The 24,050-nt window shown below is 37.1% G+C and overlaps 1 long non-coding RNA gene and 1 pseudogene across 2 annotated transcripts in view; one reads left to right on the forward strand and one right to left on the reverse strand.

Annotated features, from left to right (window-relative positions):
- The window catches only part of LOC140844776 (uncharacterized), a 92,945-nt gene that overhangs the window by 3,771 nt on the left and 65,124 nt on the right, over nt 1-24,050 (reverse strand). For both annotated transcript variants that reach the window (XR_012123270.1, XR_012123271.1), the window contains exon 2: nt 21,363-21,454. This is a non-coding gene — a long non-coding RNA (uncharacterized lncRNA). The remainder of the gene's footprint in view (nt 1-21,362; nt 21,455-24,050) is intronic.
- On the forward strand, nt 21,713-22,216 carry LOC140844775 (large ribosomal subunit protein eL30 pseudogene; annotated as a pseudogene).

Consider the following 24,050-nt stretch of genomic DNA (forward strand, 5'->3'; position numbering starts at 1 on the left):
TTGGGAATTTGGGGCAAGAGCATCACAGGAAATCTGTGTCTGTCCCTAACATGACACAGAAATGATGTCATGTCTTCTCAGTGCATAGGCTCAAGGGGTACATGATGCTCCTATGTCTTATTACTGGGGCTGTTCACATTGATCATTGGCTAAGCTGCCATCTGCTGGAGCTCTCTACCATGAAGCTATTGTTTTTTCCTTTGTAATTAATAAGTATTTTATTGGGTGACCTGAGGACTAAGCAAACACCTTGCTTCTCATGGCTGTCGCTTACTGACTTAGGCATCCACTGACGAGCTCTTACCTGTAACAATTATTACTTGTGCATCTGCCTAATGGCAAATTCTTTTCCATCATTCCTTCCATAAGTGTAAATTAGAATTCTACTATAAGAGCTGTTCTTTCCCTAAATCTATTTATTCCATTTTTTAGTTATATAATTCATATGGACTCATGGATGCTGATTTTTTTTCACAGATTATAATCCATTACTACCATTATTTTGTCTTTCAAACATCCTGACTTGGGTCACTGAGAGCCCCTACAGACTGTTCCTGTGTCTTTCTGACTTGTTTCCCTTTTCATTGTTTGTTGTTCTTGATTTTGTTTTGAGCAGTCTCTTCTTTCCTGGCACCAAAAGATGTTCCAGGCTCATCATGTTATTTCCTCAAGATCTGGAATCAACCATTTTGTCAAGGATTCTCAAGTCCTACTAAAGGAGAAGGGTATTTAGAAGCCAAGATCTGGGCATTCTGTTTTCTTTCTTTACAAACAGCAAAAGATTAGGAGATATCAAATATGAAGGCAGATGATTCATTTTAGCAGAAGATCACCAAGCATCCTGGAAGTCAGGCATGCTCTAAACTGTAAGGGTAAATAAAACAGGAACTGATGGTTTAGAAATCTACTGTCTTTTAACAGAAAAGAAGAACAACAAACTAGAATTTATAAACTCAGATATGACTCTTTCAATTGAAGAGACCCCTGTACCACTTGAGCTAAGAATGAAAACTGTGTAACAGAAACTGTGGAACTGTATGCCAGGGAAGGAAAACCAGTAAGGAGACTCACTAATGAGGTTTTGCTTAACTTCCCAAATAAGTCATTTAACTTTTTGGGCATGAACAGACCTTCGCTGTGAAATTAAAAATTAGCAGAACAAAGTTAAGTACAGACAATGTTAGAGCCAGACAACCTGGGTGTGAGCCCAGTCACCCCAGTTACGATGTAACATGGGGCAAGTTACTCAGCCTTTCTGCCTCAGCTTCCTGACCTATAAAATGGGGATAATAATAATACCTGTCTTGGCGGTTGTCGGGGTTAAAAGAGTTAACACACATAAAGCACTGAGAATAACGCCAGCCAGGAAAAAAGCACTATTTTATATCTGTTAGAGTTATAGCCATCGCCCAGCATCTATCATCTCTTATTTCTAGGTGCTAATAATGCCTTTAATAAAGGTAGTATAATACACTTAAGAAAAGGATTGGCTGATATAGTCATTTCATTCATGTAATGTAGAAAAACTGAAATTCTAAAAATTTCTTTAAAAACAGAAAGTGTATATATAGTAAGTGCAACATGAAAGTCTGCAAAAAAATACACACCAATACATATTCCCAGAGAGAAAGGAACAGGTTTGCCTGAAAAATTTTCATTTTTATTCTACAATACACAATTCTAAACACAATCACAGAGGCAGTAATACCTACTAGAATAAAGACAGCAATAGCCAGGAAAGCTAATATGTTTATTAACATACTACCAAAAAAACTATATAGCAATATAAATTTTCTTGGCATAACAGAATTAAACGAATTGAATTGAAAACAAAATTTAACTATTTCCTTTTTACTAAAAGAAACGTCACTTGGGCTGTTCTCAGAGGGAAATCCCAGAATAAACACTCTTCAATATCTTTGTTTTGTTTTCAATAAAACATTTCTACTTTTATCTCCCTACTTTTCCTTAGCTCAACGTTCTTGCAGTATTTAAGTATTACATCTACTGTGTAAAATGCATTACAGGTGCATAAATACTTAAGACGAACACTGGAGGGCAGGGCCTATTTTTAGAGGCAGGATCTCTACAGGGTCCCCAATTTAAACTGCTTTTTAATGTATGCTAGGACGGAAAAATCAGTTGACAGAGGTATAAAGACCAGATAACCTGTTTTTCTTTAATTTTATAAAGTCATTGCAAGAAAATACAAATTAAAATCAAGATGATCCTTATTTTCTATGAGACTGGAAAAGTCAACTAAAAAACATCCAGTACTGGTGAAGATAAAGAAATGGACCTTCTCATGTACTGCTTGTGAGGAGGTAAACTGGTTTCCCCAAACTGCTGCAAACCTTTACAGTGGGCATTACACAAGGGGTTGAAAATTGTTTAACTATGGCCTATCTTCTGACCCAGCAATTCTACTTAGAGAACACTACCAGTGAGGACATAATCAGGCAAGTCCATATATATTTATACACAATATAATAGCATATAGCACTCAGTCAATAACCAGCTAGCTGAGTAAATGTGAATAGGTAGCCAGATAAGAAAGATTAAATTAAAACACTTAGTATTTTACTACTACTTTATAATTTTTCAATGCTACTAATAATAGCTATCATTACTGTTATAATTACTCTTACTATGTACGAGGCTGTGTTTCAACGCTCTGAGCACTTTTATTTATATTAACTCATAAACCTCGTAAAGAAAATGAGGCACAGATACCATTATTCCCTATATATAGCAAAGGAATCTCGGAGAGGGGTTAAGCATCTTGCCCTAAACTAGTAAGGAACGGAGAGAAGATATAAACCCTATCGCCTGCCCACGCACACCATCCTCTTGACCAGTGCATTTATACTGCCTCTAAATGAGTAAGATCCTGATCTAAGGAAATAAATGTCTTTGTGAAATAAGACACATGCCTCAGTCTAACTACTCTTCGCTTACCTATATGATTTTTTAAATGACTATAAAATTAACTCTCCTTATATGAGCTATATGTCAGTTTAGGGCATTCGCTTCTATGACAGAGGGAACGAAGGGTGACTTCACTGACTGAAAGCTTCATCACTCAAGATTTCCTCTCTGGCTAACACTGCCACCTAGTGAGCTAAAACAAAAATCTTCAAAACAAGTTGAGAGCAATTTGAGGAGCAAGATGCGGAAAAAAAAAACAGACAGGAAGACAAATGTTAAGATGTGCATCACTTTTCAACGGGTCGTCTCTGGAAACACAGTTTACATCACTAACAAAATTTCATTTTTTTAAATTAGTGCGTTAAATGTCATATTGACAGTTCCAACTGAAAGAACAGTGTCACACCCCTGAGGTCCCTGTGGGTGACTGTCCCCACCACATGTCCCTACAGTACTGTTTGAACACAATGACAGGTGACACGCTGTACCTCATACGTCACCACGTCAGTCCCCCTCAGCCTGCAAGATCAAGGGCAGAAACCTTCCTCACTGTTGCTGTCCTGTTATCAACTGAATGTGCTGAATGAAAGGACACACGGAAAGAAGCTTGAAGACCACACACTGTTTTTTTCTGTTTTACAAGCATAAGCTGTACCTTTAATATAACACCAACATGAACAAATCTGCTTCCCTGGGAATGCTTGGTAAATGTCTGGATACATTTTTTGGTTGTCACCCTGGTGGGGGAAGATACACTGCTGGCATCTAAAGAAGCCAGGGATGCTGCTAACCATCTACAACACACGAGTGTACAATCCCGACACCAAAAAAAAATTGTCCAACTCTAAATTGTCAATGCTCCCAAGGCTGAAAACCCCTTCTTCCTCCAGCCATTTTTTCCTAGAAAGTACACAGATGAATGAAAATATGGCCTGTTTGATTATAAGTAAACTGAGCCTAGAACTCAACTGTTATCATATATTTAGCAAAGGTATTTTTTACCAATCTGGTTTTACAATACACTTGAGTTTCTAGGAACACACAATGCATAATGTATATAAAACGGAGTAGGATCACCCTTTAAATTAGTAGTTTCATGCAATACTGATAATTTCAACTCTAAGAACAGTGTCTTACCCCCTGAGATTCCTGTGGGGTAAAACTGTACTTTACGTTTCTCAGAACTTTACCAAGGCCTCCTTTCACCACTTACGGAAAACAACAACTCTAGCATACAGCTAGCCAGTGCCATCACAGCTGATAGATTACATCACGTTCCTGGTAACTGCATGTAAATACCTCTTTTATTTACAGATATAAATGGTGTCCTGAACCAAGTATAAACATTAAAATACATTTTTTAAATATAAATTAATTTCCTTTTATTCCTCCCTTTATATTATAGTTAGGATGTTATACTGATTTTATTTAAGAGATTTATGTATAAAGGTAGGTGGTATTAACTACAAAGATGTTACAAAATATTTCTTATTAAAAGGGTCCACTGAATCTAATTAAAAGAGTAAATCTATAGAAAACATCAAACTCTTCCCCAGGCCTTTGCCTTTGCAATTCTCTGCCGCCTCAGCTCTCGCCATGGCCTCACACACAGGGCGGCTCTCCTGGCCCTCTGCAAGGCTGCCTCCGGTCTCAGCCCCCATCTTCCTCCACAGAGTTTCTTCTCTCAACTCCACTCCTCCAATTGCCTTACTACTATACTCCATACCTCACGTCTTTCTTTCCTAGCATTTGATACAATCTGTAATCACTTTTATTTTGTATATTGACTATTTTGTCCTTTAGAAAGTCAGCATCATGAAAGCAGAGACTACTCTCTAACCAGGGGAGGCAGAAACTCTCTTGCTACTATATCCATTAAATATAGCAAAAATGATTGGGGGCATGTAAACAGCGTGATCAATAAATATTTGTCAAATAAATGATTCAAGAATAACAGTAATAGACTGGAACAAAAATCTGAGAAAGTATCGACTAAGAAGTAAAAAAGAAGATGAAGTTGATAAATTGATACACTATGAGTTCAAGCAAATTCCCCAAAGATATAAGGGACAACAACTTTTTGTATATAGGAGAACCTCTCCCCCCAAAAAACTACACAATTTCCCAATTATGGGGAGAATATTTAATAAAGTAAATACAAAATAGATACTCAGCACTGGTTTAAAAGTTAAAACCCAATCATATGCCACCTACAAAGGGAAATACATAAAACAAAAGATGACAGTTATAAAGCAAAAAGAATGGGCAAAAATGTATCAGTCAGATAAAATTAAAAAGGAAAGGGGTTAAGATGCTAATATGAGATAAAGCTAGACTTCAAGTAAAAAGCACTTTAACTATAACCAAGAGGGGTAACTTTATAATGATTACGGGTACAGTCTTTAAACTATTACTATTAAGATATAAAATACTACTATATAACCACACACTCTGCAGGAAAATTATATAAAGCAGTATCTACCGGAAGTAGTAACAAAACTAACAAAAGTATGGAAAAGCAATGGGAGATTTTAATATTTGCTCAGTCACTGCTCATAAGAAGTCAAAACTAGTATGTAAAGGGTGATTTGATCAATTTTCTTTTAAAACAAAACACAACAAAAGTAAAATAAACCAATAGCATAACAAAAAAATAAGGGATAAATCCCAGATATAAAAAGTTAGCAACAATAAGGGAGGATAATGGAGAAAAACTTAAACAAGTTCTAGGGTAGGGCCATATTCTGCAAAATTATATACTAATAAATTTGACAGTTAAAAAAAAATGACAGTTTTGTGAAAACACACATTAGTAAAACTGACTCACAAGATAGAAAATTTAAGGGACATAACCAAAGGAGACATTAAGAGTATTGTCAAAAGCAATACACATATAGGTACATGCTTTCAAATCTTCAAGAAATCTAATATTCTCATGAAAAAGGACAGAAAAAGGAGGGGAAGGGGGGGGCAGGTAGGGAAGGAAGGAAAACTGTAATTATCTTTTTATGAATCTACCGATACCAATCAATGAGAACACACACACAAAAAAAGAAAACTGACCATACAAAAGCAAAAATCCTTAAATACATTAGCAAAAAGAACCCAGAAATACATAAAACCAAAGAAGGGTTATTCAAGTAATTCTAGGAGTGTAAGGATGGTTTGATATTAGGAAATCTAGTAATCTATTTCATCACATATTAAATAAATCAGCAACAACAAATATCTTGAAAGATGCAAAAATAATTTATCAATTTATCTTCCCAGTATCTCCCTGATTTACATGGGTGCTTCATTAACATAAAAGAAATCCAATGTGTAGTATGTGTAAGGATTTTTCCTACAGCACTTAAAACCCCATTCATCAGGTACATCTCTGAAATGGAGTATTAACTAGAAACGTAGCATTATAGAATCTACAGAACTTAATTCTAGAGTGTGAGATTTTACTAGCAAGCATATATGGTCACTTTCATAATCTAGGGGAGAAAAGTGAAAAATACTCATTTTGTCCTTACCCAAGTAATATGCAGATGGGAAGAGCATAAGTCAACAAAGGGCATATAAATGACAAGTGAAAATGGGATATTTTCATTTTAATATATGTACAAGATACGCAAACAGGAAAAGGCTGAGTGGTTAAAACAATAGTATCCACGTAAAGAACACAAAAGGGACAGAAAATAACAATGGCATAGTATAAAGATTAATGTGAGGATTAATGTTAAATGGAAATTCTAACTCCAAAAATTTCTCCAGTGAAATACTATCAAGAAATCGTAGGATCACAGGAAGATGGCGGCATGAGTAGTTCAGAGGAAATCTCCCCAAAACATATATATTTATGAAAATACAATAAATACAACTATTCCTAAAAGAGACACCAGTGGATGCAGTACAACAGCCAGGATACATCTACGTCTGTGAGAACTCAGCATCACACGAAGGGGGTAAGATACAAGCCGCGGCCAAGTGGGACCTGAATGCTCCCCCACCCCAAAACCCGGCGGAAAGAAAGGAGTCAGAACGGGGAGGGAGTGAAAGCCCAGGACTGCTAAACAACCAGCTCTAGAAATCCGCACCCAGAACGCAGACACAAGGTGCACGGGGTGCTGGATATTAGAGAAACGGAAAAGCAAAACCTGTGGGCAGGCCCCCGCAACCGGCACCCCTGAGACAAAAGAAAAGCGAGTGCTTTCTGCAAGTCTTAAAGAGACAGGGACTCCATGACTGGACGAAGTTGTCCCAGCAGCTGGGAATACCGGGGAAACTTAGGCGCCCTAAACAGAGGCAGTGCAGCTCTGAAGCCCCTCACAGGACTAGGCAGCCTGCCAGTCATTCCTCCAACTGGCACAGACCCCAACACACGGGCCCAGTAGCAGGAGAGTGGGAGTGCGCACCGGGGGTGGAAGTGCTAGAAAGAACTGAGAGCAGATCCGTGTGCCACAGGGCTAGCCCGCAGCAGTGTGACCGAACAGCCCGGGCATGGATTGTGCGCATCAGTGGCAGTGAAGTCAGAGCCTGGTAGAAGCCTGTGCAGAAAAGCCCCACGTGCACCAGCAGTGGAGCCAGAGGGAGCAGGCGCACTCCCAGGAGCTGACCGGAACCCCAGCCCAATGCACAGCCGCCCGGGCCAGACCCAAAGGCCACTGCTGTCACACAGCTGCCTGGCAGGGTCGCCGCTAGCACAGAGGAGTGCACCTGGCGTGCCTGCCACTCCCCGCAGGGCTCAGCGTTGCTCTGACAGACACCCCGCCCACAGCAGCTTAGAAGAATAACCCGGTGGCTGCTCCAGGAGTGCAGGTAGCCGTCACAGGCAGTGGAGAAGGGCAAGGCATCCAGCAAGAAGGAAAGGACTTTCTTCTCCCAGCTGACACACCTACAACCTGCCTACAGCCACTGCAATCACCATGAAAAGGCAAAAAAATCTGGTCCAGACCAAGACAGTTACACCTGAGAAAAGATCTGCAGAGGCAGACCTAACCAGTCTCCCTGAAAAAGAATTCAAAATAAAAATCATAAACATGCTGACAGAGATGCAGAGAAATATGCAAGAGCTAAGGGATGAAGTCCAGAGGGAGATCACAGATGTCAGGAAGGAGATTACAGAAGTGAAACAAACTCTGGAAGGATTTATAAGCAGAATGGATAAGATGCAAGAGGCCATTGATGGAATAGAAACCAGAGAACAGGAACGCATAGAAGCTGAAGCAGAGAGAGATAAAAGGATCTCCAGGAATGAAACAGTATTAAGAGAACTGTGTGACCAATCCAAAAGGAACAATATTCACATTATAGGGGTACTAGAGGAAGAAGAGAGAGAAAGGGATAGAAAGTGTCTTTGAAGAAATAATTACTGAGAACGTCCTCAAACTGGGGGATGAAATAGTTGCTCAGACTACAGAGGTACACAGAATGAGATGGGATCCAAAGAGGTCAACACCAAGACACATAATAATTAAAATGGCAAAGATCAAGGACAGGGACAGATATTAAAGGCAGCCAGAGGGAGTAAAAAAGGTCACCTACAAAGGAAAACCAATCAGGCTATCATCAGACTTCTCAACAGAAACCTTACAGGCCAGAAGAGAATGCTATGATATATTTAATGCAATGAAACAGAAGGGCCTTGAATCAAGGATACTGTATCCAGCATGGTTATCATTTAAATATGAAGGACGGATTAAACAATTCCCAGACAAGCAAAAGTTGATGGAATTTGCCTCCCACAAACCACCTCTACAGGGTATCTTAGAGGGACTGCTCTAGATGGGAGCACTCCTAAAAAGAGCACAGAACAAAACACCCAACATATGAAGAATGGAGGAGGAGGAAAAAGAAGGGAAAGAAATCATCATCAGACTGTGTTTATAACAGCTCAATAAGCTGTGAGGTCAGACAGGAAGGTAGTAAACAAGCTAATCTTGAACCTTTGGTGACCATAAATCTAAAACCTGCAATGGCAATAAGTACATATCTTTCAATAATCACCCTAAATGTAAATGGACTGAGTGCACCAATTAAAAGACACAGAGTAATAGAATGGATAAAAAAGCAAGACCCATGTATATGCTGCTTACAAGAGACTCACCTCAAACCCAAAGACATGCACAGATTAAAAGTCAAGGGTTGGGAAAAGATATTTCATGCAAACAACAGGGAGAAAAAAGCAGGTGTTGCAATACTAGTATCGGACAAAATAGACCTCAAAATAAAGAAAGTAACAAGAGATAAAAAAGGACATTACATAATGATAAAGGGCTCAGTCCAACAAGAGGATATAATCATTATAAACATATATGCACCCAATACAGGAGCACCAACATATGTGAAACAAATACTAACAGAATTAAAGGAGGACATAGAATGCAATGCATTCATTTTGGGAGACTTTAACACACCACTCACCCCAAAGGTCAGATCCACCAGACAGAAAGTAAGTAAGGACACAGAGGCACTGAACAACACGCTAGAACAGATGGACCTAATAGACATCTATAGAACTCTACATCCAAAAGCAACAGGATACACATTCTTCTCAACTGCACATGGAACATTCTCCAGAATAGACCACATACTAGGCCATAAAAAGAGCCTCAGTAAATTCCAAAAGAAAGAAATTCTACCAACCAACTTCTCAGACCACAAAGGTATAAAACTAGAAATAAATTGTACAAAGAAAGCAAAAAGGCTCACAAACACATGGAGGCTTAACAACATGCTCTTAAATAATCAATGGATCAATGACCAAATTAAAATGGAGATCCAGCAATATATGGAAACAAATGACAACAATAACACAAAGCCCCAACTTCTGTGGGACGCAGCAAAAGCAGTTTTAAGAGGACAGTATATAGCAATCCAGGCATATTTAAAGAAGGAAGAACAATCCCAAATGAATAGTCTAACATCATAATTATCGAAACTGGAAAAAAGAAGAGCAAATGAGGCCTAAAGTCAGCAGAAGGAGGGACATAATAAAGATCAGAGAAGAAATAAATAAAATTGAGAAGAATAAAACAATTGAAAAAAATCAATGAAACCAAGAGCTGGTTCTTTGAGAAAACAAACAAAATATATAAGCCTCTAGCCAAACTTATTAAGAGAAAAAGAGAATCAACACACCAACAGAATCAGAAACAAGGAAGGAAAAATCACGATGGACCCAACAAAAATACAAAGAATTATTAGAGAATACTGTGAAAACCAATATGCTAACAAGCTGGAAAACCTAGAAGAAATGCACAACTTCCTAGAAAAATACAACCTTCTAAGACTGACCAAGGAAGAAACACAAAACCTAAAGAAACCAACTACCAGCAAAGAAATTGAAGCGGTAATCAAAAAACTACCCAGGAACAAAACCCCAGGGCCAGATGGATTTACCTCAGAATTTTATCAGACATACAGAGAAGACATAACACGCATTTCTCCTTAAAGTTTTCCAAAAAATAGAAGAGGAGGGAATACTCCCAAACTCATTCAATGAAGCCAACATCACCCTAATACCAAAACCAGGCAAAGACCCCACCAAAAAAGAAAATTACAGACCAATATCCCTGATGAACATAGATGCAAAAATACTCTACAAAATATTAGCAAACCGAATTCAAAAATACAACAAAACGATCTTACACAATGACCAAGTGGGACTCATCCCAGAGATGCAAGGATGGTACAACATTCGAAAATCCATCAACATCATCCACCACATCAACAAAAAGAAGGACAAAAACCACATGATCATCTCCATAGATGCTGAAAAAGCATTCAACAAAATTCAACATCCATTCATGATAAAAACTCTCAGCAAAATGGGTATACAGGGAAAGTACCTCAACATAATAAAGACCATATATGATAAGCCCACAGCCAACACCATACTGAACAGTGAGAAGCTGAAGGCATTTCCTCTGAGATCAGGAACAAGACAGGGATGCCCACTCTCCCCACTGTTATTCAACATAGTACTGGAGGTCCTAGCCACGGCAATTAGACAAAACAAAGAAATACAACCAATCCAAATTGGTAAAGAAGAAGTTAAACTGTCACTATTTGCAGATGACATGGTACTGTACATAAAAAACCCTAAAGACTCCACTCCAAAACTACTAGAACTGATATTGGAATTCAGCAAAGTTGCAGGATACCAAATTAACACACAGAAATCTGTGGCTTTCCTATACACTAACAATGAAGCAATAGAAAGAGAAATCAGGAAAACAATTCCATTCACAATAGCATCAAAAAGAATAAAATACTTAGGAATAAACCTTACCAAGGAAGTGAAAGACCTATACCCTGAAAACTGTAAGACACTCTTAAGAGAAATTAAAGAGGACACTAACAAATGGAAACTCATCCCATGCTCCTGGCTAGGAAGAATGAATATCATCAAAATGGCCTTCCTGCCCAAAGCAATATACAGATTTGATGCAATCCCTATCAAATTACCAACACATTCTTCAACAAACTGGAACAAATAGTTTAGAAATTCATATGGAAACACAAAAGACCACGAATAGCCAAAGCAATCTTGAGAAGGAAGAATAACGTTGGCGGGATCTCGCTCCCCAACTTCAAGCTCTACTACAAAGCCACAGTAATCAAGACAATTTGGTACTGGCACAAGAACAGAGCCACAGACCAGTGGAACAGAATAGAGACCCCAGATATTAACCCAAGCATTTATGGTCAATTAATATATGATAAAGGAGCCATGCACATACAATGGTGAAATGACAGTCTCTTCAACAGATGGTGCTGGCAAAACTGGACAGCTACATGTAAGAGAATGAAACTGGATCACTGTCTAACCCCATACACAAAAGTAAATTCGAAATGGATCAAAGACCTGAATGTAAGTCATGAAGCCATAAAACTCCTAGAAAAAAACACAGGCAAAAATCTCTCAGACATAAACATGAGTGACTTCGTCATGAACATATCTCCCCTGGCAAGGGAAACAAAAACAAAAATGAACAAGTGGGACTATATCAAGCTGAAAAGCTTCTGTACAGCAAAGGACACCATCAATAGAACAAAAAGGTACCCTACAATATGGGAGAATATATTCATAAATGACAGATCCGATAAAGGGTTGACATTCAAAATATATAAAGAGCTCATGCACCTCAACAAAAAAGCAAATAATCCAATTAAAAAATGGGCAGAGGAGCCGAACAGACAGTTCTCCAAAGAAGAAATTCAGATGGCCAACAGACACATGAAAAGATGCTCCATATCGCTACTCATCAGAGAAATCCAAATTAAAACCACAATGAGATACCACCTCACAGCAATAAGGATGGCCACCATCCAAAAGACAAACAACAACAAATGTTGGCAAGGCTGTGGAGAAAGGGGAACCCTCCTACACTGCTGGTGGGAATGTAAATTAGTTCAACCATTGTGGAAAGCAGTATGGAGGTTCCTCAAAAAGCTCAATAAAGACATACCATTTGACCCAGGAATTCCACTTCCAGGAATTTACCCTAAGAATGCAGCACTCCAGTTTGAAAAAGACAGACGCACCCCTATGTTTATCACAGCACTATTTACAATAGCCAAGAAATGGAAGCAACATAAGTGTCCATCAGTAGATGAATGGATAAAGAAGATGTGGTACATATACACAATGGAATATTATTCAGCCATAAGAAGAAAACAAATCCTACCATTTGCAACAACATGGATGGAGCTAGAGGGTATTATGCTCAGTGAAATAAGCCAGGCAGAGAAAGACAAGTATCAAATGATTTCACTCATATGTGGAGCATAAAATTAAAGAAAAACTGAAGGAACAAAACAGCAGCAGATTCACAGAACCCAAGAATGGAATAACAGTTACCAAAGGGAAAGGGACTGGGGAGGATGGGTGGGAAGGGAGGTATAAGGACGGTGAAAAAGAAAGGGGGTATTACAATTAGCATGTGGCAGGGGGGGCATGGGGAGGGTTGTGCAACACAGTGAAGACAAGTAGTGATTCTATAGCATCTTACTATGCTGATGGACAGTGACTGTAATGGGCTGAGGGGGTTACTTGGTGAATGGGGGAGCCTAGTAAACATAATGTTCTTCATGTAATTGTAGATTAATGGTAACAAAATTTTTTAAATGAAAAAATATAAATAAATAAAAATAAAAATAAATGGCTCATACATTTTAGACAATAAAAAAAACTGAATCTTTTCCAAGTATAAGTAATTTGCTTCAGCAATTCTCAATACTCATTCCTTGAGCATTTGTTAGTGTGAAGGAAAAGCACATTTTAAGAGCTGAAGCAGTATCACTTAAGGGAGCGGGTTCTTCTAAATAAAACAAATATTTTCCAAGACTACCAAATTTTCAAGTTATGCTCCAAAAAACCCACAAAAACTGCATATAGACTATTTTAGACTGAGTGTGAATTCTTCAAAGTGGCAGTTAAAACCTATTTTGTCAAATCATATCATGAAAATTTTATTGATTAGTCAATTCTCACTGCATCTTTTAAATAATTTCCTATTTCTACCTATCAGAAAATAAGTCATAGCTAATTGTAAGACCAATTCATTTTTTAGCAATAGCATCATTTCATTAATTACTCCAAAATAAAATTTAGTTCTGAGTTATTCCCTTTTATTTATAACTAAAAGCTGAAAATCAGACATCAAAAAGATACAAACACATACACTGAGAAAAGGAGTAACACACCTTTCAGCACATCCCTTGCTTATATGTAAATATCTAACACAATATAACATGATAAGCCATGTATTTTTTAATTATAAAAATGTATATATTAATAAATTTGATCCATGTAATTTGAATTTCAACTACCTTAGTAGTTTCTTTTAGTATGCATTCTAATTTATTTCTCAGTGGAATTTCTAGTACTTAAAATATGTATTAACGTATTTATTTGAACTTAAAAAACAAATTTGATATATAAACTTGATAAAACAAGCTGGTCAATCTGACAGTGGAAACTAGCTTTGTTAACAAGAAGATACATTCTATAAATTAAATAAGGTAATACTTCATCCTGAAGGTTTTGATAAAAAATATGGTAATACACATGAGATAACAACATTTTATGAAAGAAATTATACTGGCAAACGTATACTGAAATTAGTAGTATTTTTACTTTCCCAACCACCCTTGAGAATATCATCAGATTAAAGAAAGTGCCTATAAGGGGAGGAAGGGGGAGCTGACAAATTTGACATTTGCTACATGTTGGTAAAGCCCGTTTGATGGACTTTTTAGAAACTAGGAAAGTAAATGGTTAAGGACCAGGTAACAAATTCTATGGCAAGTTATGTGGTTCCCATTATTTTGCTTCAACAGAAATGAAGACAGATGTAATTGAATTGTCAAATGATAAATGCTGGATGATAAATCCCTAAGTGATTTCTGGCATGTAACTTGGAAGGTTTCGCTATCACAAAATATCCATTATAATACACTTTATTTATACAAACATTTATTTCTCAGCACTTAAACCCACAAGATCTAAAAATAAGACTAGAAATTGGTGCCAAATCCTGTTTCATTCTATCAATAAATAATATATACCTCCAGATACAGGAACCAGTGGAGAAAGGGAGGAGACAGCTGCATACATTTCATTAAAAAACAGATTTCTGCTGAATCACTGTTACATACAAAGTAAATTTTAACCAAAATTGTAACAGGTAAGTTGCGCTAATCAACTCTGTGCCAATCAACTGTGTGTTAATAATTGCAAAAACACAAACAGAAAATGTTTTTATTATGTGAGTCTTACAGTCACAAGAAAAAATTTCTAATTTCGTAGCAAAGTTTGGTAGATGATCCGTAAGATTTCCAAGCATAAAAATATATATTATGATAAAATTCAGTAGGAGGGCCCAGACTCCCATATCCTCGCACCTAGGCCACCCACCCCATTAGCCCAGCAGTGCCACATCGCTGCAGGGCAGGCAGAGGACAGCCCCACCCACAACTGTACCAGCAGAAGCACCACTGCTCTGCTCACAAAGGGCCAGCCAGGCAACCTGCCATGAGTGGTGGTGGGCTGAGAGAGACCACTGCTGGCAGACAGGCAGAAAGGCGGCCATGCCCACAGCCCACCAACAGCAACTGTGGGGCAACAAAGGAGAACCAGGCAGTAGAGAGTAAGGAGTCTTGAGCTTCTGGGCACCACAGGATGCCTTGTTCAGAAAGCCATTACTCTCTAGACCAGGAGGGATAGCAGATACATCTAATACAAAGGAAGAAACACAGAAATCCTGACAAAATAAGAAGGCAGAGGAATATGTTCCAAACAACACTATAGGGTAAGACACGAGAAAGAGGGCTAAATGAAACAAGAGATTACCAATCTTCTTGATAAAGATTTCAAAGTAACAGTTGTAAATATGCTCACTGGTCTGCAGAAAAGTATTCCAGATTCAGGGAGGACATCAACATAGAGAAGAGCTGAAAAAGACCACTGAGAGCTGAAGAACACAGAACTGAAATGAAATATGCAATGGAGGGAATGAGTAACAGATTGCTGCAAGTAGAGGAGACAATGATTAAGATGGAAATTAGAGACCAGAAACACAACAAAACTGAAGAGCAGAGAGAAAAAAGGATCTCTAGGAATGAAAGAATGGTAAGATTGCTGTGTGGTCAATCCAAATGAAACAATATTCACATAATATGGGTACCAGAAGGAGAAGAGAGACAAAGGGATAGAAAGTCTCTTTGAGGAAGTAACTGTTTAAACTTCCCCAGTATGGGGAAGGAATGCTAAGAGCCCCTGACAGAAGGAATCACAGGAAGACAACAAGCCATATAGTAATTAAAGTGACAAAGATTAATGACAAAAAAGAGGGTACAGAAAGCAGCCAGAGAGAGAAAAATGATTACTTATAAGGGAAACACCATCAGACTATCAGTTGACTTCTCAGCAGAAACTTTATAGGCCAGAATGGAGTGGCATGAAATATTTAATGTATTGAAAAGGACCTTCAACCAAGAATCTTCTACCAAGCAAAATTATCTTTCAAATTTGAAGGAGAAATCAAACATTTCCCAGATGAACAAAAACTGAAGGAATTTATGACCACTAAAACTGCACTACAGGACATGTTAAAGGGACTTCTGCAAATGGAAATGTTCTTAAGCTTAAATAGACTTCAGCAGTGAAAATAAACCCACAGTAAAGGTAGTAGACCAATTCCTTACCAAGCAAGTACAAAATTAAAACAAAACAGAACTAGTAAAAACAACCATACCTAAAACCAGTCAAGGGATACAAAAAAAGTGCAGATCATGACATCAAAAACAAAGTGTGGAGGAGGAAGAATTAAAAAAAGTACTTTTACATTCTATCTGGAAGAGAGCAATCATCAGCTTAACATAGACTGTTACATAGTTTTGAAGCTATCCAAGAACCTTATGGTAACCACAAACCTAAAGCCTGTAATAAATACACAAAAAATTAAGAAAGAGAAATCCAATAACAACACTAAAGAAAACCATCAAATAACAAGAGAAGGGTATAAGATAGGAAGAAAGGAATGGAGAGGAACCTACAAAAACAATCAGAATATAATAAAATGGCAGTAAGTACATATCTATCAATAATTACCTTAAAAGTAAATGGACAGAATGCACCAACCAAAAGACAGAGTTACAGAATGGACAAAAAAAACAAGACCCATCTGTAAGGTTGGAGGCACTGGAGGGAGGGTGTGAGCATGTCGGACACTGATGACATGCCAAAGTCCCTGGCTGCTGCCCCCTCCCAATCTGAAAAAGGTGCCTTAGGCTAGCCAATCCTCACACAGCTGTAAATCTATGCTCTGCCTCCCCCTATCTTCTTTAAAAACTCCCCACCTGTCTGGTTGCACGCAACTTCTCCAGCCTGTTTCAGACTGGTGAATCACGCCCGGGACTGTGCTCAAATAAACTGCCTAGCCCTTTGTGGCCTCTCCTCACCTGCTTATTTTGGTTAGAATTTATCTTACACCATCAATATGCTGCCTACAAAAGACTCTCTTCAAACCCAAAGACAATCACAGAATAAAAGTGAAGGGATGGAAAAAGATACTTCATGCAAATCAGGGAGAAAAAAGGCAGGAGTACCAGTACTTATATTAGAAAAAATTGATTTTAAAACAAAGAAAGTAAAGAGAGACACAGAAGGACATTACATAATGATAAAGGGGTCAGTCCAACAAGAGGATATAACCATTATAAATATCTGTGCACACCACATCAGAGCACCTACATATGTAGAATACAGAATTAAAGGGGAAAATAGATTATAACATATTCATTTGAGGAGACTTTAACACACCATTCACATCAATAGATCAAACAGACAGAAAGGCACTGAACAGCATACTATATCAAAGGGACTTAACAGACATCTACAGAACATTCCATCCAAAAGCAGCAGGATACATGTTTTTCTCGAATGCAAATGGAACATTCTCCAGAATAGATCATATACTAGGTCACAAAAAGAACTAAAATAAATTTGACATGACTGAAATTGTATGAAACTGGAAATAAATTACATAAAGAAAACAAAAAGCCTACCAAGATATGGAGGCTAAACAACATGCTTCTAAATAATCAGTGGATCAGTGAAAAAATTAAAACAGAAATCAAGCAATACATGGAGACAAATGAAAACAAAATTCAACATTTCAAAGTTTGTGGGATACCATAAAAGTGATTCTGAAACTATATAGCCTTATAGGCCTACCTCAAAAAACAAGAACAATCCCAAATAAACAGTCTAAACTCACAATTAAAGAAACTAGGAAAAGATGAACAAATGAAACCCAAAGTTAGTCGAAGAAGGGAATAATAAAGATCAGAGCAGAAATAAATAAAATAGAGAAGAACTACACAATAGAAAAAAAAAAAAACCCCAAACCAAGAGCTGGTTCTATGAGAAAATAAATAAAATAGACAAACCCCTAGCCAGACTTATCAAGAAAAAAAGGAGAATGTGCACACATAAAATCACAAACAAGGAAGGATAATCAAAATGGACAGCACAGAAATACAGAGATTAGAGAATACTATGAAAAATTATATGCCAATAAACTGGACAACCCAGAAGAAATGAAAAACTTCCTAGAAAAATACAACCTTCCACTACTGACACAGGAAGAAACAGAAAATCTGAACAGACCAATTAGCAGCAATGAAATTGAACTGGTAATCAAAAATCTCCCAAAAAATAAAAGTCTATGATCAGATGACATCATAGCTGAATTCTAACCAAATATTTAAATAGCTATAAACAATCCTTCTTAAAGTACTACAAAAGGAAGAAGAGGAGGGAATACTTCCAAGCTCATTCTATGGGGCCAGCATCATTCTAATACCAAAACCAGGCAAAGATACCCCAAAAATGAAAATTACAGACCAATATTCCTGATGAACATAGATGCAAAAATCCTCAACAAAACATTAGCAAACCAAGTTTAAAACTACATCAAAAAGACCATACATCACAACCAAACGGGATTTATTCTAGGGATGCAAGGATGGTACAATATTCATAAATCAATCAAACCTTTTGTTAAATGTTAACAAAAAGAATAAAAACCACATGATCACCTCAACAGATGCTGAAAAAGCATTTGACAAAATTGAACATCCATTCATGATAAAAACTCTCAGTAAAATGGGTATAGAGGGTACATACCTCAACATAAGAAAGGCCACATACAACAAACGCACACCTAACACCACACTGAATGGCAAAAAGCTGAAAGCTTTTCCTCTAAGCAGGAACAAGGCAAGGATGCCCACTCCCATCACTTTTATTCAACACAGAAGTGGAGGCCCTACCCATGGCAATCAGACAAAATAGAGATAAAAGGCATCCAAATTGGTAATGAAGAAGTTTAAGGGTCACTATTTACAGATGACACACTATATATATATATATATATATATATATATATATATATATATATATGGAAAACCCTAAAGACACCACCAAAAAAATCTACTGGAATACTGGATTAAGCAAAGTTGCACAATACAAAAATAATACAGAGAAATTTCTTACATTCTTATACTAACAACAAATTAGCAGAAAAAGAAATCAGGGAAACAACTCCATTCACAATTACAGCAAAAAGAATAAAATACCTAGGAATAAAGCTAACCAAGGAAGTTAAAGACCTGTACTCTAAAAACTGTATGATACTCATGACAGAAATTAAAGATGACACATATAAAAATGAAAAGGTATCACTTGCTCATGGATAGGAATAATTAATATTGTCCTGCCTAAAGTGACTTACAGATTCAATGCAATCCCTATCAAAATTCCAACAGCAGTTTTCACTGAGCTAGAGAAAATAATCCTAAAGTTCATATGACATGACAAAACACCCTGAATAGCCAAAGCCATCATGAAAAAGAAGAACAAAGCTGGGGGGATTACGCTCCCTGACTTGAAGGTCTACTACAAAGCCACAGTAATCAAGACAATTTGGTACTGGCACAAGAACAGACCCACAGATCAATGGAACAGCATAGAGAGCCCAGATATAAACCCACACATATACAGCCAATTAATATACAATAAAGAAACCATACAAGGGAGAAAAGACAGCCTCTTCAAAAACTGGTGCTGGAAAAACTGGACAGTACATGCAAGAGAATGGAACTGGATTATTGTCTAACCCCATGCACAAAAGTAAACTCGAAATGGATCAAAGAACTAAATGTAAAACATAAAACCATAGAACTCTTAGAAGAAAACATAGGTAAAAATCTCTTGAGCATAAGCATGAGTAATTTTTCCTAGATACATCTCCTCAGGCAAGGTAAATAAAATAAAAAATGAGAAAGTGGGACTATATCAAACTAAAAAGATTCTGTACAGCAAAGGACACCATCAGCAGAACAAAAAGGCATTCTATAGTATGGGAGAATATATTCGTAAATAATTTATCTAATAAGGGGTTAACATTCAAAATACATAAAGAACTCATAAGCCTCAACAACAAAAAACAAATAACTTGATTAAAAAATGGACAGAGGATGTGAACAGACATTTCTCCAAAGAGAAACAGATGGCCAAGAAACATATGACAAGACGTTCCACATCCCTAATCATCAGGGAAATGCAAATCAAAACCACAATGAGGTATTATTGCCTCATACCAGTTAGAATGCATACTATCTGAAAGAAATAAGAGTTGACAAGAATGAGGACAAAAGGGAACCCTCCCACACTTTTGGTGAGAATGTAAATTGGTGTAACCACTGTAGAAGGCTGTACGGAGTTTCCTCAAAAAAACTAAAAATAGAAATTCCATATTACCCAGTAATGCCACTTTTAGGAATTTTCCCAAAGAAAACAATCCCTGATTCAAAAAGACACATGCACCCATATGTTCACTGCCACATTATTACAATAGCCAAGATATGGAAGCAACCAAAGTGTCCATCAACAGATGAATGGATAAAGAAGACTCACAGGCACTGAACAGTGACTGGCAGTTACCATGGGGGAGGGGTTTGGGGTGGGTCAGGGATGAAGAATGTGAGGGGGATAAAAGGACACAAAAAATCTCAATCATAATGTAAGCTGGTCATGGGGACAGTAGCACAGCATGGAGAATACAGCAAATAATTCTGTAATATCTTCCTAATTGGGGTGAGGATTTAATAATATGGGTAACTGTTGAACCACTATGCTGTATACTTGAAACAACAGAAGATTGTATATCAATGATTCTTCAATTTAAAAAAAATTTGTGGGAGTAACAGAATGGGCATACAAATTCAAAGGGAGAATAATTAAAATTTCCAACTACTGAACTTTGCTTTTTTGTATTTTAAATTAATAATAGCGCTTAGAGTTCATTAGAAAAATTTAAAAGTAATGTATTTTACTGAATTACAGTATGCCAGAGAGTCCATCCTTGGTCACTAATTTAAACTTTTACTGAAAATTGTATTGTCAATTTAAATATGTGCAGAGGTACACTATTTTTTAAAATTGCTTCAGACGACACAAGTAAAACTTTTAAGATCACTCTTCTAGATAAACAAAGGGTCATCTAGATGAGTGAAGACTGTATTATCTAAGCAGCAAAAAACATGACATTTAAATGTCAGTCCCCCTCAACAGACAGACAGCCACAACGGCATACTGTGTACCTCCTGCCTGGGCACAATTTTACAGTGAAATGGTGGGTTTTAATTGTGTACCTGAATTAATGTAAATTACATAGGTTTAGGTGACTCTCTGGATGCTAATTTGATAGACTGTACAGGGCTTGATTTACAGTTTCACTGAGGTATAACAGGCATATAATAAATTGCACATAATTTGATGAATTTTAATATGTACACACAAATTTACTTCTGTAAATCCCAATCCCTTCTTCTGCCAAAAAGTTAGAGTTTTATTGTTTGAGAAAAGTACTCACCTTCATGTAATTCACAATCTTAGCAAGAACACCAAATTTATATCCAGAGCTTCCTGACAGGGCTTTCAAGTTAGATGATCCATTGCTATGATCTGGAAACAAGTTTCAAAAAACAATTATATTTTGATATCAGATTGATTATGACTTTTAAGCAGCTAAGATTATTTTAACTCTGGTGAAATATCTATTCTCAGTTTTCTATCTATCCTACAAATGTCTGAATTCTATCCTGAAAAATTCTGGCAAAAAACTCCAAACCTTTGATTGTATAATAAGCTATCAATTTTCTCACTGAGGATAGGAACAAAGTATAAACAGTTCAAAAGCATTAAAACACCTAAGTACCTTTATCTACTCTTCCCTTAAATCTGATGAGATTTCCTGCATAATTAGAAGCATGGCTTTTTAAACAAAAGGACAAACAAATTTCAATCTAATCCACAGAGCCTTTCTAACATTTAAAATGAGAAGTAAGTAGCTTCCTTTCTCACCCCCTCCCCCGCCACCTAAGGCAGGAAGATGGTGGGCGCAAAGACAAAAAAAAAAAAAAAATCGCTGCAGTCGATCAATTCCAGGCTCCAGCTCATTATGGAAAGTGCAAAGTACGTGTTGGTATACATGCAGATTCTGAAAATGACCAGACAAGGCAAAGCGAAATTGTTCATCCTCACCAACAGCTGCCCAGTCATGAGTACAATGCCATGTGGGCCAAAACTGGTGTCCATCACTACAGTGGCCATAATGTTGAACTGGCACAGCATGTGGAAAATACCAGAGTATGCACACGGGCCATCGCTGACCCAGCTGATTCTGGTATCATTAGAAGAATGCCAGAACAGACTGGTGAAAAGTAAATCATCAAAATTTTTCTTTAATAAAACTGCCAGAGTTTGTTTAAAAAAGAAAAAAAGAGAGAGAAGTAGACTACTTCTAGGAGATTAACAAGTTATCAACTACTACATCAATTTCTGCTTATCAACTTAAATATATGGAAATTAATTAGTGGGAATAAATAAAAAGGATACCGTAAGTATTTTAAAGTAAACTTTAGAGATAAATTAGGGGAAAGAATTAGAGCCACTGCCACTGCATAAACATGGATGCTAGCACGAAACATGGAACAATCTGTGTAGAAGATTATTTCAGAACTTCTATCACTTTGTTGCTAAATCCTAATGCTACCATTGAGTCACAAATGCATTCAATTAGTCATAAGCAGGAACAGTTAAAAAATTCATCACAAATACTAGAAAAACATTCAGAAGTACACATTCTACCAGAAACACATCCAATCAGATATTATATAAAGTTCCCATGTGGCTGGTCCCCAAGGAATAGGTTAATAAAAGGAGTCAATCTCTGACACCAACTAGAAACAATAAACAAAATAATGTATTAGAACAATGCAAGTCAAATATAACAACTGTCACAGATCCAAAAGAAGAGCTTCTAGATGGTGATACAATACTCCTTCGAGATTAGTGAAAAGGCTTTAATGAATATGTTTTGAGATTAAAATGAGACTTCATAAGCAGTTTTCCTTTAAAAATAACTTTGTTAGAACAAAACAGAAGGAGCAAAACAGCAGTAGACTCAAAGACATCAGGAATGAACTAGTGGTTACCAAGGGGAAAGATGGGGTGGGGGAAGGGGATAAAGGGGCACAGTAATTCACAATCACAATATGTTAGTCATGGGGATGGCAGTACAGCAGAGAGAATATAGTCAATGATTCTGTAACATCTTAATAAGTTAAGAGACAGTAACCACACTAGAGGGGTGAGGATTTAATAATACGGGTAACTGTCGAATCACTATGTTGTATATTTGAAACCAACATAAGATTGTATATCAATGACACTTTTAATTAAATAAATAACTCACAATTTTGACAAAAACTTAATGGCACATTAAATTCTAGTATGTTTCCAAAATAACAATAAGAATGAATACCTTATAGGTGAAGGGACTAGTGGTTACCAAAGGGAAAGGGTTGGAGAGGGTGGCTGGGGAGGGAGGGAGAGGAGATTAAGGGGCACTATAATTAGCAGCCACTATATAGGGGAAGGCAGTATAGCACTGAGAAGACAAGTAATGACTCTATAGCATCTTACTATGCCAAAGGATAGTGATTGCAATGGGGTGGTTTGGGGGCAGGAGGGACTTGATAGTATGGGTGAATGCTGAAACCATCATGGGTGAATGTTGCTCATGTGAAACCTTTGTACGATTGTATATTGATGATACCTTAATTTAAAAAAAAATACCTTACAGATGTGCTTTCATATCATTTCAATTATGAAATACTACCTTCATGGCCCATTTATCCAAGATGCTCAGGACACTTACAACAATAGTAACATTTACTCAACATTTAATATTTGGCAAGCACCATGCTAAATGATTTTCCCATTTAGTCCCTCCCAAACACCCTATTTAGGAGGTATTGCTGTCCTCTTTTACATATAAGAAAACTGCAGGTGGTTAAGTGCCAGAGTATAGATTCAAATCCAGTTACAAACCTTGTGACACTACCTTGTAATGATTCTTGTAAAAGAATAATTAACTCTACAGCATCATATTAGTCTGAAGGATAGTGACTGCAATGGGGTGGGGGGGACTTGATAATATGGGTGAATATTGAAATCACAATGTTGCTCATGTGAAACCTTCATAAGATTCTATGTC

The sequence above is a fragment of the Manis javanica genome, chromosome 12 (genome assembly GCF_040802235.1).
Source record: "Manis javanica isolate MJ-LG chromosome 12, MJ_LKY, whole genome shotgun sequence".
In the NCBI taxonomy this organism is placed as follows: domain Eukaryota; kingdom Metazoa; phylum Chordata; class Mammalia; order Pholidota; family Manidae; genus Manis; species Manis javanica.